At 33.6% G+C, this 17,896-nt stretch overlaps 1 long non-coding RNA gene across 1 annotated transcript; it reads right to left on the reverse strand.

Moving 5' to 3' along the window:
* Positions 1–14,032: 14,032 nt before the first annotated feature.
* On the reverse strand, positions 14,033–15,598 carry LOC104609441 (uncharacterized). Its single transcript, XR_016084299.1, has 3 exons — positions 15,137–15,598; positions 14,461–14,579; positions 14,033–14,380 (listed from the first exon to the last, which is right to left on the reverse strand). It is a non-coding gene; the product is annotated as an uncharacterized LOC104609441 (long non-coding RNA).
* Between the last annotated feature and the right edge of the window lie 2,298 nt (positions 15,599–17,896).

The raw sequence follows: 17,896 nt of genomic DNA on the forward strand, positions 1-17,896 counted from the left end.
CCCGATCCAACCCAGCTTGGTGCACGCGTGTGAAGTAGAATCCCCAACCAACCACCAAGCTGGGAGAGTGTATATGTATATACATCTCATTTGGGTCCCCATAAGGCAAAGTATATGTATATACTTTGAACCTTGCTACTTTGTATTGCTGAAGTATCTTTTCCATTATTCTTTGTAGTACTCTTATGATATTTTGAACAGAAGGCCATTTTTTTTACTGCTTCATTAGTTGTTTATCGAAGAATTTATAAAAGCTTTCTCTAAAAGCAGGTTTATAGGTTCAAATATACTATGGCCATGTTTGGGAGTGCTCAAAAATAAGTGATTTGGGTGGGGATCATATCATTAAGCACTTATTCGTGTTTAGGAAATAAGCCTAAAATAAGTGCCTATTTTAAAAGTAATGGCCTATTTTTTAAGTCCAAATTTTCAGCTTTTTTGAGTAATCATACAATAAGCATTTATTCAATTTTTTTTCTCCCATAACTGTCCCTGGTGAATTTTTAGTATACCAATTATACCCTTTTACAAAAACAATTTTACAAAGGAACTTTTAGAAAAATAATTTTATGAAAATTACTTTTATGAAAGTAAAGTACATTTACAAAAGCACTTTTATAAAAGTACTTTTAGGAAAGCACTTTTGTAAGTATTTTTACATAACACTTATAAAAGTACTTTTATGAAAGCACTTCTATAAAAGTACTTTTACGAAAGCACTTTTATAAAAGTATTTTTAGAAAGTACTTTTACGAACACACTTTTACAAAAATACTTTTATGAAAGCATTTTTATAAAGAGTACTATTACAAAAGCACTTTTATAAAAACATTTTTATAAAAGTAATTTTACTAAAGTATTATTATAAAAGCACTTTACAAAAGTATTTTACAGAAGTAACTTTATCAAAGTATTTTTATGAAAGCACTTTTGTAAAAGTACTTTTACAAAAGCACTTCTATCAAAGTATTTATATTGATTCATTTTGGATTGGATTTTTTGAAATTTTGAAATAAAATGAAGGACAAAAGATTCACAATTGCTTATTTAAGTACTTGTTAGAGAAAAAAACCACCAAACGCCCAATAAAATAAAATGAAATTTTGAAATAAGCACTTGAAAAAATTGGGTGTCAAATGCAAATAAGTACTTATTCGAATAAACACTTGTTTTTAAGTACTTATTTTTAACATAAGCAGTCCCAAACATGGTCTATGGCTTATTATTGCAATTTGCCAAGTCATCTTTTGACTTGGTGACAATGTTTTTATACTAATACGGTAATACTAGAGCGGTGGCCTTCTCTATTGTTGTGAATATACAAACGCACTCCCACCAGGTTCAAAGTATCATATGTGATAGTCCATGTATTTTACTATTTTATTACTCCATTAATTGTGCAACCATGATTGAATAAATAAGTTTTCACCAAAATATGAATAAACAGTTACAATGTTCTTTGTTCAAGGTTTAAAGTATTGGTATATGTCAAAATGTACGGTAGGGGTGCTCATGGCCTATTTTTGAAACTGGACCGAATTGGTATTACCGGTTTTTGGAAAACCAATTAACCAAAATCGACAGGTTGATTGGTTCTTTTTATCGTTGGTTCAATTTATCGTTTTTTTGTTTTTTTTATATGTATAGTATGTATTATAAATAAATTTTAAATATATAATAAAAACTAAATATATATATATATATATATAATATTATATTTTAAATAATAAATTTCTTAAAATATCTTTATGGTTTAGCTAATTGACTAACTCTACACTTACTGTTTACCTATTGTCTTAAAGTATCCCTATTATTTTTGACAGCGTCGTTAAGCACTAACAAAAAAGTGAAATATCGAATTTGTCCTCCACCATTCCTTAAATTTTCAAAATAAAACTCAACAGATGAAAATTTTTACTGCCACTGTTGTTGCTACATCCATCATCCACCACATCACAATCTTCTAAAACCTTCTTTGGTTCTCCATTGTCATGCATTTGTCATATCTGACCCACTTCACCGATGTACTTTCTATTCGCGAACACCCTCACTAGCGATCTGTCCTATGTCTATCATTCCACTCATGCTAAGTGGCTAACCAGTAACTACTAAAGCCCTCCGCTACTGTCAATTGAATTTGAATGACACGTGAATATATAGTCATTCAGCTTTTATGGGATTATTTCATTTCATTGGATAAAATGAGGAAACCCTCAAATTTAGACAAAGCAAAAGCAAATTTGGATTCAATTCGAAAGGGAATGGAGCAAGAATTCAGGAAAGGCTATAAAACATAACAAAGAACAAATTTAATAGTAGTCATTCTTATTCCCCGAGCTTCTTCTTGCAACTCAATTAGGGGAATTGGGAGAAGTGGAAGTGGAGAGACATGAGCGCCACAGCAGGATCACACACCCTAGTGTTCAGGGTGATGCGGCTTTGCAGGCTGCCATTCCATGTCAACAATACCCTCTACTTCAACCCTCTCAATCTCCTTACCAGAAAAGACATTTCGATGACCCTAGTGTTGCTTCTTAGCTCCCTTGCCTCTTCAATCACAACAAAACCAATACTAACAAATTTGGCAAAGCCGATCTCACCTATTGCAACCGCTTTGAGCTCTAGAATCCCACTAACGCTATGGGCATCTCAGGCTTTCTCGTCTTCCCTTAATCCTTTGGGTCTCTCTCTCTCTCTCTCTCACACACACACAATTGTTCTTGATCAACCTAATTAATTTCTAAAGGTTATGTCTCCATAATTTGTAGTAGGGGATCCCATCATCATCATAGATGATCCCTCCAAATGTTAGGCTTATTAGAAGTTGTTGGAGATGAAACCAAAAGAAAAAAAATACCAGAAAAAATGAAGAAAATCCAAATGCTTGTTTGCCCCTTGGTTTGAGAAGAAAAAGGTTGTCTTTGGTCTTGTTGTGCTTTGGTTTGAAACTCTGCAACAGAGTTCTCGCTCCCAGTCTCGGTGCCTTGAGTTCTCTATGACAAAAGGGTATTTTAGGGATTTTTGAACAATATATCAATCATGTGATGTCACATGTGAATGATTTATGATGGAGAGTTAACGGTAGGGGAGGTTATGTATACTAGTCAGTTTGGTTAACCGTCAGTTTTTTTTTATATTGATCAACTGATACTAAACCGATCGGTTCGGTTAACTGGATTTTTGGGTTTAGTCTCGTAGATTCAGTTTGGTTTTTGTATTTTTCTTGCTCACCCCTAGTGTATGGTACAATATGTATGATTTTTAGCGTCATTAATTTTCTAAATAATAAGAATTAGGTGATTTTAATTGTTTTAAGTATGAGCAAATTTTAGGAAATTAATGACACTACAATATGTATGATTTTCAGTGTCATTAATTTTCTAAATAATAAGAATTAGGTGATTTCTAAATAATAAGTATCCCTAAGTTTTAGGAAATTGGCTAACTCAATAATATCTTAAATTACTCTAAAGTTTTTTGACAATTGACTATGGCCATGTTTGGGAGGGCTTAAATTAAAAATAAGTGCTTATTCGAATAAGCACTTATTTGCATTTGGCACCCAACTTTTTCAAGTGCTTATTTTTTAAAATAAACACTTATTTTATATTGGGTGTTTGGTAGTCTTTTTCTCTAATAAATACTTAAAAGTGATGATTTTGTCCTTCATTTTCTTTCAAATTTTCAAAATATACCCTTTGAAAGCACTTTTACAAAAGCACTTTATAAAAATACTTTTACAAAAGAACTTTTATGGAAGTACTTTTACAAGGTCACTTTTATGAAGTACTTTTACAAGATCACTTTTATATATAATTGATTAAGTAAAATAGAGGAAGTTGGATAGTAAATATCATGAAAAAATGTTTATAGAATCATTAAATATTTGTAAAAATTCTTTTATACAATTTCCCATTTCCTAATCAAATTTAGTTACTATATTATTTGGCATTCTTAGATTATAAAAATATGATATAATTTCTCTATATAGTATACTACTTTCTAACATAACATCCACTTTATTGGACATCTAACATAAAATTTTTATATTTTTTATATGAAATACAATTTCTAATTTTTGAAACATATTCTGAAATAATACTTAAACCATAACAAAAAGAAATTTCTTGGAATCTATAGGCCAAGTCTTTAATATTTGTAATCATTGGGCACACCTTTGAGAAAGTAGAAATTAAATTCTAAAATTAAGATTTAACAAAGTAGACATTAAATTTTGTTTATATGAATAAAAAATTGTTAAGCATTTGCTCTAATAGTATTTCTAGAAATTTTTTAAATTGAGGATTTATAGATTGCTATAAAAATATTTCATGCTTAAAATCTTTAGCTATAAAAAATGATTGTTCAGCACGTGCAATATATTTTGTTAGTTCTTATCTCATTTTTTCTTGTAAATAATTAAAATTACTAGAAAACCCATGCCCAATTTATATTAGATTTTCATTACTATTTGCTTTCAAATACCAATCCATGTGTCTAGCCAAATGGTCAATTCCACCATTGTTGCTATAACTAAAACCACTCCTACATTTTATGCAAACAATTTTGTCCCTTTTCATCAAAAGTTTCTATTTTAAACATATCCTAAACATTGATGCTCTTTCTCTTGCCACCCCTAACACTAGTAGTAGCAGAAGTAGCTATCAACAATAGTACCACTATATCGGTGCTATCGTACTATGATTAGACATTATCAAAACTGAAGTTGTTGGAAAAGAAATTTTGGAAGAATCAGCCATTTAAAAAAATTAAAATATTAAATCCTAAAAAATAAAAATCAATTACCATTTCCTAGTCTACTGGTCTAGAATCCTAATTTTGTTTCAACTTATGAAGCTTCTAAGCCTTTCAAATTACTAATTTGAGACACTTGAGCAAGCTTCCTTCTTGCTGAAACTTGAATAAAGTTGAGAATTAGGGACTAGGGAGCAAGAGAGAGTATGTAAGAGTATGTGAATATATGAGAGTATGAGAATTGTTGTGATGAGAATGGGGGAGGGTAAGTATATTTATAATAGTTGGAAATAATTTAATTAATGAAAACACCCTTACAAATTAGTCATTTTGTAGTTGTTGAGAGGGTATTTTTGGTATTATTAAGATGTCCCAAACTAGTCATTTTGTAGTTGTTTGGGGCATTTAAGTCATTTTTATTCCCCAAAGCCAAAATACACAAATACCTCTCAAACTAGCTATTTATAGCTATTGCGGGTGTTTTTGTAAACCCCCCCCCCAAAAAAAAAAAGTGGAAAATAGCTATTGGGGACCCCTAACGACTATATTATTCGATGGGTTAGCTTCATACTGTGTTGGGTCATGCCACTATGTAGACCATGCCATGTCGTCCTGTGGGTCATTCCAACACATCTCACATTATCATGTTATGTTGTGCTATCCTACGAGCATGGCCTAGGGGTATGTCGTGCCAATCCAAGGCGATACGATCCACTTTATAGCTTTACCTGTCCTTAAGCTACAAATCAACAAAGCCATCTTCAAGGTCTTGAACTTATGAGATTGTCAAGCTACAAATTAATGGATTCAACTTTAAGAAATCCTTCAACAAAACCAAAAAAGAGACAAATTCAAGGATTCTTGTTGGTTTCTAGTAGTTGATCAAACATTCAGCTCAACCTTTCAACTCTAGTTCAATCTTCTCTAACCCTCCCAAAAAATTTAAATATTTTTGTAAAGAATACAAAAACTAGTTAACTACCACAAAGCTTGTTTTGCTCAAATTCTTCTAAAAAAATTAGAATTAGGTTTATACAAAACCCATAACCTCATAACAAATCAATAGAAATAAACAACCGAACATAATTTATTAATTGGTTGAATAAAAACTCAAGATATTGTCTAAGAAGTGACAATCATCCAAGGAATCTCCTTTAAAATGGATGCAAACATAACATAACATTTGTCTGCCATTGATCAACAACCTCTTCTTATGTAAGTAGAATGAGGACTAGAAAAGAGGGGAATTTAGTGTTGTTGTTCAAATGAAGATCATAAGTTGGAATTTTAGGTGTTTAGGAAGTGCTACGAAGAGGAGTGTAATTAGAAACTTACTAAATAAAAGAAAAGTTGGATGTGGTTATGCTCTAAGAAACAAAATTGTTAGAAGTGGATAGAAGATAGATGTGAAGTATTTGGAGGATTGTTGGCAATGTGAAGAAAATGAGGAGGTGGACTAAATAGAGGAACTGATAGGGCAGTTTTTTATCTCAATAAAATTAAGAGACAAAAGGATAATAAATTTTGGGCTTTCACAAATGTTTTATGGCCTAAATACCGATAGGGAAATGAACTTTCTTGGGAAGAGTTGAGTGATATTAAGGGTTTTTGACAAGGTTCATGGTGCTTAGGGGTGATTTTAATGTTATTAGATTCTTAAATGAGTGAACTAGTCTAAACCTTAGTATAACCACAAGTATGAGGAAGTTTAATAATCTGGTATAGGTTCTGGAACCGAAGGAATTGCAAATCTTGTATGCACTCGTCACTTGGTCTAATTTCTAATATAATCCAATTTGTTAAAAAATTGGATAGATTTTTATTCAAGTGGATTGAGAAGAGATGTGAGAAGACTTAGTATCAAATTCCCTACCTAGATTAATTTATGGCCATTGCCCTATAAGTTTAGGGCAAGAGAGGCTTGTAAGAGGACCAACCCCTTTTAGATTTAAAAATATGTGGTTGGAAGACCCCCCCCCTCCCCAATGATGGGATCAAAGTGGAACCATGCAAGAAAAAAGGGAGTGAGATTTGTCAAAAAGTTAAAGAGGGTAAAAGAAAGGATAAAAGTATGGAATAAAGAGAATTTTGGGAGGATAGAAGATAAGAAATCTTAATCCATAGAAGAATAGAGGAGATAGATGAGAAAGAATCATTGAGAACCTATGAGAAGAGGAAAGGAAAGAAAGATGGGTTCTAGAAAGATAGCAATAATATCTCTTGAGGAAGGAGAAAATTGCTTGAAGACAAAAATCACAGTGTAGATGGCTTTTAAAGGGAGATGAGAACACTAGATTTTTCACTAACAAATGGAAGAAGAAAGAAAAACTTCATCTATAATGTAGAGTTTGAAGGAGAATTGTTAATAAGGGAGGAGGAAATTGTAAAAATTTTTGTGAATCACTTTAAAAGGCATTTATGGAAGAAACATGAAGCGAAGAGATCCACCTTTGCTTGATTTGGATTGTGTTAGATTGCCTTTATCCCAAAAGGAACTACTGGAAGACAAGTTTGCATTGGAGGAGATAAAAGAAGCAAATTTCTGTATGAACAACTCGAAAAACTCCAAGAGCATATGGTTTCACTATGGCTTTCTACCAAAAGTATTAGGATATAATCAAAGTATGATTTGTTGGAAGTCTTTAATGAATTTTGGTTTAAAGGAAAAGTAGATCCTTGTGCTAATGCCACTTTTGTTGCAGTCATTCCAAAGAAGAAACTTTACACCCAAAGGATTATAAACCAATAATTTTGGTGGGAAGCCTCTATAAAATCTTAGCAAAGGTCTTGTCAAAAAGATTGAAAAAGATTGAACAAAATCAAAAAGCTTTTGTCCAGGGGAAACAAATAGTAAACCAAATTCTAATTGCAATTGAATATGTAGAGAAAAAGAGGATAATAAGGGGGAAATGTTTATTTTGCAAATTATATCTAGAAAAGGCTTATAATACCTTTTGGAGATTATGGAGAAATTAGATTTTGGAGATAGATGGAAAAAATGAATTAGAGGACGCATCAGTTCTTGTCAATATTTTGTTTTGATTAATGGAGTGTCAATAGACTTCTTTCCAATAAAGAGGGGTTTAAGGCAAGGAGACTCTCTCTCTCTCTCTCTCTCTTATGGTCTTCACTATGGTAGTTGATGTGTTGAGTATAATGATAACAAAGGCAGATGAAAGTAATCTCCTAAGTGGATGGAGAGTAGGGAGATAGGAAGTGATTGTCACAGAATTACTCTTTGTAGATGATATTATCATTTTCTATGAGGAATGAACTGAGGATTGGTGGAGGAATTTAAAAAAGATAATTTCTAATTTTGAACGTTGCTCCAAATTGAGAATAAACTTAGGGAAGAGTTTTTTTGTTAGGGTAAATTTACAAGAGGAGGAGGTAGAAGCGCTAGCTGAATGTTTGGGGTGTTAATTAGATTCTTGACCCTTAACGTATTTAGGTTTACACCTAGGTGTAAATACAAAATTTAAACATTTTTGGAAATTGGTTTTGGAGAAATTTACAAAGAAGCTTATAGTCTAGAAGGGAGATTATATTTCTTTAGGGGAAAGGATTACTATGATTAAATTGACTCTAGTAGATCTTCCAACCTATTTTCTCTTTAATTTTCATATTTCAACCAAAGTAATGAAAAAGCTAGAGAAAATCATGAGACATTTCCTTTAGGAATCGGGGGAGGAAAAGAAAGATCACTTGGTGAAGTGAGAAATAGTGTGTAGACCAAAGAGTCAAGAGAAGGAAAATTTGTGGCACAAAGTCATAGTAAACATTCATGGTGCTTCAGGCAATAGATGGGATGCAAAAGTCTTGTCTTTTTGCTTTAGCCTCTTCTCCTTGGAAAGCCATTAATGATGTACTTCTTACTTTGTTTAGTTTCACAAAATTTGATGTGAGAAATGGTAATAAAGTCCTTTTTTGGGGAAGATGTTTGGTTGGGAAATTCCCCCTTAAAATCTCAATTCCTTTTGCTCTTTTCACTTTCTAGTCTTTAAGAGAAGCCCATTACTTGTTTCTAGAGCATCTCCTCATTAAGTTTTAATTGCAATTTTGGTTTTAGAAAGGGCTTAAGGGATAGAGAATGTAGGCTTGTGATAGATTTGATAAATAAATTAGGGTCAACCTTCCTAGATTCAAGGGTGGATGATAATAGATCTGGATTCCTACACCATTTGGGTTATTCTCCTGTGCTTCTTTCTTTGTAATATGCTTCAAAGTAAAAGGCCAAACAAATACTTGTCCTCTCATATATGTATCTATGTAAGGCAAATGATGAAACAACCCCTCACTTTCTATTATCTTGCTTCTTTGCAAATTGTGTTTGGTCATACATCTCTTCTCTCTTTGGTTGCGGGTGGGACCCTCTACATGAGTTTATTACTTAGTTCAGTCCAAGTTTTTCTAAGAGAGAAAAGAAAGAGAAAGATTACTATGGATATAACTAGGGCAGCAACTATTTGGACAATCTGGGAGGAAGGAAATGAAAAACTGTTCAATGAAAAGTCAAGGAAAACAGAGGATATTGTTGAAGGCATAAAGATCAAAACAACAAACTAAGTAAGACAAAGTAGCAAATTTAGCTACTATGAAAAACAAAGTAGTTTTGGACTAGAAGCCTCCTTAGTCTAACAGAATAAAGTTTAACTTTCATGGAAGCTCTTTAGCAAATCCTAGGCTGTTAGGATTTGGAGGAGTGTTCGAGATGATGTAGGAAAAGTGATAACCCTATTCTTAGGACCAACAGGAGTAAGGGAAAATAGGATAAATAACAGGTTTATAACAAGGTCTAAAACTGGCAAAGCGGCAGGGGTTTAAGAATCTAAAGATAGAAGGTAATTCAAAATTGGTAATTTTTTGGGTGGATGACAACAATCTAGGTGTGTGGAAGTTTAAATAGTTGAATTAGAGAAATAGAGCTTAGCGAAGGATCTTGAGGCATGTTTCAATGAAGGTTTAAAGTAATGGTACAATATGCCCCATTAGGTGTATCTTATTAGTATCATATGGTAACAATATAGGATACATTACAACTAGAGGTATATCTTGCCAGTCGTGCGTATCGGTTCGATACGTCACCATATCTTTGTGTATCACATAGTATCGATTAATATAGTCTGATACACATCGATACAAAGCTATATCAGATGCTAATTCAACAATAGGCATCACTCTATTTAAAAATGGAGGTTGCGTAATTCGAATCCAAGTTGTCCACCATCTAGCCTTAAACACACCTTTAACCGCTAAGTTACCTTTCATTTTATGCTCATAAATGAAATAAATTAACTTTTATTAACTTCAATATCCATACTTCACATAGAATTTAAACAAATAATTGATATTTATATCCAATTATAAATTAAAAAGAATAATATTCAAAATTAGTATAAACCAATAGAATAAAATTTATCAAATCCATGTTTATATCAAAAAATGATTTTTAATTTCAAGAAATTCATATAAATAAAAATATTAATAATAGAGTAATTATTTTAATATTTGCACATGATATCTATCTTAAAATTTTTATAAATTATTAATTAATATTTTAATTTTTAATTAAATAAAAACACATTTATTATTTACAAAAAAATAAAAGTATTATTTATAAAACATTCTAAACTATAAAACATTTAAATCCACTAATCTACATTTATTTCAATTGAAAATTAAAATGATTTTGAAAATAAAAATATTGTTTACCAAACATTTGAGAATTAATATTTTAATTGACCTTTTTGTTAATGTCAAATGAAAAATAGTAAAATAGAAAATAATTGACATAATAATTCAAATATAATAGTTGTGTGTTTTGTGCCTTGGACTTTAATAGGAAATAAAATAATAATAGTTTTGTGCATGTTTTAATTTTTAAAAATCTATATAACATGTGTCTTGGACTCTTGATTGATGCATTATCAATAAAATTATAATAAAATTCTATGATTTCTATGTATCCCGTTATATTAATTGTAATATATTTTTATATATACTATTAAAATATACATTTCCTATGTGTTTATACATTGTTTGTGGCTATTTTGACATTAAATTTAGAGTTATTAATATATTTATGGAATTTGTAGAATTTTCGTAGTATATCCATAATTTTTTGCCCATATCGATGCGTTTCTAAAATATATATGTATCCAAGTTGTCCAATACGATATTTGATACGGATACTTTAATCCTTGATTTCAAGTGGGTTAAGAGAACAACAAATGTAATGACAGATACTTTGGCAAAACAAGGGGTGTACAGGGATCAACTTTTTTGGGCTAATTTAGGCTATCTTTGTAATTTTTTATAAGCTGTCTCATGTCTTTAAAATCGGTCATAAATTTATCTGCTAATGTTGGATAATATTTTTCTTGCATGTCCGTCATATTCTATTCTCAAACTCTTCATTATAGACCACATGTTCCAAAACAAATGAATTGTCCTTCCAGGTCATTATTTTATTTTTTTCTTTGATGCTATACAAACGTTTTGCTACATTTCCCTTCCTTTCACTTCTTTTTCATAGGAAACCCATACAAGGTTTGTAACGTTTCGCTACATTTCCCTTCCTTTTCCTACTTTTTCCAAGGTTTGAAGGATCCGAAATATTATTCGACTAAAATCAAGTAATCAACCAAACCAAACAAGTGCCTATAATGAATATCTTCGTTTAACCGCATCAGTGAGATGTAATTGTTAGTGAAGTTCGTCGTCAAATTATCAACTCCCAAACCTCAGCTTGATTGATAAAATAGCCCCCTAATTGTAAGCTTTATAGTCCATAACCTCACCACGACGATTCCTTGCAATAGCTGCAATAGGATACCTCCCGTTACAAGAACGAGAGGCATCAAAGTTTATCCTACTAGTGTTGAAATTTGAAGCTTTCATAGAATGAGCTTCCACGATCTTTGTTGAAAAAGAGATTTTTCCCTTCTTAAACTTTCATTTTCCTTTTTAGCATTTAAAGCTCTCTCCAATATCAATTGAGGAGGGGTACAGATATTATAAATTTCTTTTTTTTTTTTTTATTTCGATTCTTCTTGGGTCATTCTGTCATGAGATGAGTCAAGCTCAGAGCTAAGGAAGTCAATTTCTGTAATCCCCAACTCAATGAATTTAGTGGGGAAAGCCAAAAACAACCTGGGTGACAAAGCAGGATTGGAGAGGCCAAATTCAAGTACAGGAGTCAATTTTCTTGCACTCCCTTTCCTTCTTTCCTCCAGTCTGGCTACGATGGATCTGGAAATGCCATACTTATGGGTTACTCTCCCCTGAGACTCCCAAATGAGCTGGTTTCTCATTAAGTTGCATTGAGGCATAGCTGCTTGTTTCATGGCCTTGAAGTCTGTTCTTGTTTGGGGTTGCTCTGTTCCTCACTTGAGGACTGGATAGGGCTGTCAATGGGTCGGGTCCAACCCAACAGATTCAAACCGATTGGGTCAGTTCTGATTCCGGGAACTGGAACCGGTGGATCGGTTCCGAGTCCTAATATAGGGTCCCAATTACTATCAGTTCAGAAATGGATCCACGTTGTCCCGAGTCGATTCAGATCCAACCTGATATTTATATATTAAACATAAGTATTTTTTATTTATTATAATCGGGTCTACCGGGTCAGACCCGATTGTCACAGGAACCAATTGATTCGGTTCTGGGTCCAAAAATTACAAACCCTATCGGGTCCGGGTCCTTGACATTTCATGTTGGGTCAGTTACGGTTCTGGTTCCAACTGGTTCTAACCCAGACCCGACCCATTGACAGCCCTAGGACTGGAGATTCGGGTTTTAGGCATTCTGGGCTTGCTTTCAGTTGTAAGAGACTGAAATAGATCATTTTCTTCTAACCTGAAATTTAAAACCCAAACCCAAATCTACATTTTTTCCACATCAGTCAAGTAAATTGGGTTTTAGAAAAATTTAAAGAGTCACATGATGTTACATGCAAACAGAATGTGATGGGCAATTAATGGAGGGGTGGAATTTGTAAAAATTTAAGGGTACTTGAAGTAGGTTTTGAAACCTTAGGGGTACTTTAAGTAATTAACCTTTTAGAAAATGCAAATCAAGACAAAATCTCAAGATATCAAGACATCCAGAATGAAATGATTTTAGATTGAAATTGAGACCAAAATGAAGTAGCACGATGCATTAGGTGGTAGACACTGTTGAAATTGGTAAAGGTGTAGAAGAAGGAAGGATAGAGACTTTTGTAAGAACTCTAGGCATAGAAGGTTGAATGGAATCAAAACAAACAATAGACTAGGTCGACATCATGCACTAGGAGCAATCCATACTCACATGTGGTAGTTTAATACATACAGTGGGCTAGAAAAGATACTGTGAGAGATTTTTGGGTTCAAATTGTCTTGTTTTGACAAATATGGTGATGTTCAGATGAGGTGTACCAAGCCTCACCAAATTGAGGCATGAGGCAGTGAGATATACGCCTCACACAATTTGAGGCATAAGTCTCTAGCCACACACACAAGGCCCTGACGCAAGGCAGCTTGGCTCCATCTTGCCTTGGGGCGTATGCCTCAGCACCTTGCCTCTGTCCCTTTTAAAACCATGGTTATATTCTGGGATCCCAAGCAACTGCAGCAGAAGTTGAATGTTTTTTTTTTATTCAGAAGATCCATTCACCTCCAGTAGTTCCAAAAGTTCTGTACATTCTTCAATAAAGGGGTAGTTTAATAAATATTAGTAATATAGTTATAGCTGCAACCAAACACCACAACCTATATATATATATATGTATGAAGGTCTTTAAGGACAGAATTGCTACTAACTAATGAAACATCCCAGTCAAAATAGCTCACTTGTGTAATACAAAGAAATAGAAATATCCTTCTGACAAGTGGAAATGAGGTAGATCAATAAAGCATGTGTGACAATCATAGCATATCATATCCAAATTGGTTTAACACCTTTTTTTTTTGGATCAGTAACAGAAAACTTACATTAATTAAGAAAAAGTTTAAAATACAATGGTGGGGGGAGGTAAACCCTCTTATCACACCCCCAAAAGGAAATTTACAGAGATTGGTTTAGCACCTTTAATAAGCAAGATCTTTTCAAATCAAGAATCATGTATTTACCATCATAGTTTCTTTTTCATCATATATCAAACTACAGTCATAATCACCTATATGTTTGATGTAATGCAGCATTTTCTATAAACAAGAATTTAAGGTCCTAATAAATTACCTTCAATTAACCAATTGAAAATAGTAAATTTCCTTTAATCATAATGAAATCAAATTGATGAATACAAGTGACAATGGATTCATAGCATAAACATTTTTTTTTTTCATTACAATTTTGAATTTACATGATTGAGCTACTTAAAAAATAACATCTGTTCGAAAAACTAGGGTGAAGGCATTGAAAGCTTTTGAGAAACAAGGAACTTTTGGCTGTAATAGCCCTATTAACAAGCTTAACAACTAGAACTAAAGAAAGAAAATTTACATCATAAGGATGAGTAAAAGATGGAATCCTTGATCATGACTCCAGAATAAGAAATGGACTGTATCTCCCATGGTCACCTTTAGCCCTTGTTCGCTTCAGAATGTCTGTCACTTTTTGCCTTTGTTCTTTGCTTGCTTCTTCTCTGTGCATTAGAATCACATATAATTGTCAAGAACTCATTCAATAGATTTTGTATGTTCAAAAGGAGGGTTGAACAACCACCTTGTCTCCTTTTTGCTTCAGATTTTGCAAAGAATTCCATCCATTCATCAGTCATTACAAACACAGGTTCTTCCTCTTCTTCTTCTTCTTCCAATTTTTCCATCAAGTCCTCTTGTCCCCTACTTATTGGAAAATACCCATTACAACAGCTCAATGCACCTTATCATTAGTTAGATAAATAAAATTTTTAATTAACAGAAAAAAAGTTATAACTTATAATAGAAACAAAATCATTCCTTGAGAAATACTGACAATTAACTTCTAGTCTTTTTTGTTGGCTGTGCAATATTAATTGATTCATCAAACATCTACTTCAATTTCGAAATGAAAACAATAAATTTATCAACTCCGCATATTAAAGCAACATCTAATCTTGAAAAAAAAAAAGGAAATTGTAAATGCCAACCGAAGCAAATGCAACCCAAAATCATCATGAGGATCACCAATCATGTATAAACACTTCAATCTTACTTGCAAATTACAACCACATACAAACTGAATCCACATCTTATCCACAAAATCCAAACCAAAATGAACCCAATTAACCCAACTGATTGCAACAACCGTCTCAAAGGAACCAAGCCCACGAAAATTCAGACACTGGAAAACTAAAAGAATATGCCTAAATTAATAAATTGAAGAAATAAAAAAGAAAAACCCGGTGGAACCCACTTACAGTGCTCCTGAATCGTAAGCTTCTTTAGACTCCGAACCAACAACCTTCTGATTGTCTACAATGGAAAGAGAATACCCTGGTTCAGGTTTTTCAGAGACTAATCTCGAGAGTGTCGGAGGAAGAGGAAGAGGAAGAGGGAGAGGAAAAAAGGGAGGAGGAGAAGAAAAGCACGGGCGTAAATGGATGTGGCAGAATGGGTGGAAAGGAAGCACGTGAAATCCACAGTGAGGTTTCGGCCTACAAAACGGGTGGTGGTGGTGGTGGTGGTGGTGGTGGTGACAGTGGTGGTGAGGGCAGAAGAGAAAAGGATGATTATACATATGGTGGTGAGTCGCATGAGGAGGCGCGGGCGCCCCACTTCCGTGCTGCAGGGTCTCCATTGTTAGGCTTTCTGCTTTTTCAGAGGTTGCTCTCGATACTCCGTAATGGTTGAGGGCTTGCGAAGATAAAACTAGCTGCCCCCTGAATTTTTGAGAATCACAAAAGCCTCCTCTCAACTCTGAAGTTTCTGGCAATTATAAAAATCGCTTCTATAGTTTCTTTATTAACAAATACCACTCCTGAACTTTTGAGAAATTTAATCATAACCCAGGCAAAAATTGTATACATTTATGAAGTTATCCCTAGAGTGTCATTTAAAGAAATCATAAAATATCATATTTGCCCTCAATCTAGCAACATCTCCCAATTTCCCTTATTTCCGCTAACAAAGAAGCACTTACAACCATGGCCGTCAAACCATTGAATATATTCATTTGAATGAATTATTTCTCTCACTTAGCGCAAAACATCTATCATCCAAAAGGTATATCGAAATACCTTATCATTGATGTCACGCATTGCACTTGGAGAATTACAGAATCTTCAATCCATTTGACATCATTTTCCATTTAATTTGCTAGCCTGTTTTTTCTTCCAGGCTAAACTGTCACTCAGCAATTTTGCTTCATAATTCTTTTTGGAACTTCAAAAAGGGGATTAGGGCTTTGATGATAATTGATTAATCCAACTGGAACTACTGACCATTTAATTGTTGGGAGAAAGACAGTTCAGCCCAGGGTCAGAATTTATAGGCACAAAGTATTGTTGGGGTAGGTGTCAGCTCAGAATTGATGTCAATTCACAGGTGGGCGTTGATGCATAGAGTGTGTTGTTGCCATTTAAATGTTTACAGTAGAAATTAGAAATCTGCATTGGGTCTGTCCGTACTTCTCCCATTCGATGAGACATCATCAGTTCCCTTGTTTACTCAACCCCAAGAAAATAAAACAAGTCCAAAGAGAAGTATGGACATGTAGATTTTGTTCTCTGGTTCATAATGATCAAATCTTATAGCTAGGTTGGAGAATCCTTTGTTAAATCAGCATACAACGAACAGATGAGGCTACTTCCATTACATACATAGGCTGGTGGGTGAGGGTGGACTTACCATTTTGCTTCGCATTTTCTTGTTTAAGTTCAACAAACTCTGGAGCACATCCATTTCTTGAAAGAATCCTGTATAAGGTATCTTCTGCTGGATTTCATTGGTGGCTGGCAAGCTTCTTCTTTTTGGGCTTGGACGAGGAAGTGGTTGGGTTTTTTGACTGGTCCCACGAGGAAGAAGTATATCTCGGTCTGGGTCCGATCTGGCTAATGAGAAGGAATAATGCAAAGAAGTTCCTTGATTTCATTAGAAGCAATGATGCCAGTGCCATTGTGGCGCCGGCGCAAACAAGTGCCTTGATCTATATATATATAGAGAGAGAGATACATAGATATAGATATAGATATCATGAACTAGGATCTCAAATTAAAATTTCATATTTCATTCCTTTTTATTTCTTACAAAATAAATTTCTCTGTCAATGCCGATTATTCAAATTGTGTTTTTTTGGGAAAATTCCCGATAGGTACCTTATACTTTAGGCCAAGTGCCAATTTAGTACCCAAACTTTAAAATGCGACAATCTAGTATCCGAACTTTCATTTTACGACAATCTATTACCTACCATTAATGAATTTTCAGTTATGTATATCACGTGACCTCATTTGTGATTTAAGACTTTTAAAAATGTCAAAATTACCCTTATACATTGTTCATCATCTTCTTTCTCAAGAAAATGAAAGAGAGGCAAACAGTTGCTTCAAGCTCTAGCAGACCTCCAAGCACTGAACAGCAAGCATTTTCCATTGGGTTCTCTAGCTAATCCAACGTGCACCAACCCGCCAAGAACATCGAAGCACAACCCTAATTTCAGCACGTTGATCGGGCATGTCGGACTGGTTGAAGGTGGAGGATTTGTCCCTGGAAGTCCACTTCCACCTCCAAAAGGTGGTGTAAGACCACCGCTACCTCTTGAAGGAGGGTACTAACAGAGATTCCACTTTTCTACTTCTAGAGAAGTTGTTCCATTTCTCAAAAAGGTTCACATACGCCAGCTTGTTATGGATTGGCACCCTCTCTCTCTCTCTCTCTCTCTCTCTCCACAGCACGAAGAAAAAATGACTTAACAACACGAAAAAAAAAGTAAGTAATGTGGTCTACGACATTGCCATTACTTACTTTGAGCCTCTTGTTTTTAATTTGTTCTTATCTCTTAATTTTTTCTTTTTTCTTTCCTTTTAGCTCTATATTTCTAATTTCTAAATTTGTGTTTTCTGTTGGGCACTGCCACTGAACTTCCTTGATTCATCTTATTCCCTTCTGACCCACATTGCATTCTCTGCATCGAATCTACAGTTCCATTTTCAACCCTTTTCGAGGTTATATATATGGAG

Source organism: Nelumbo nucifera, chromosome 3 (genome assembly GCF_055504915.1).
Source record: "Nelumbo nucifera cultivar China Antique chromosome 3, China Antique-T2T, whole genome shotgun sequence".
NCBI classification, from domain to species: Eukaryota; Viridiplantae; Streptophyta; class Magnoliopsida; order Proteales; family Nelumbonaceae; genus Nelumbo; species Nelumbo nucifera.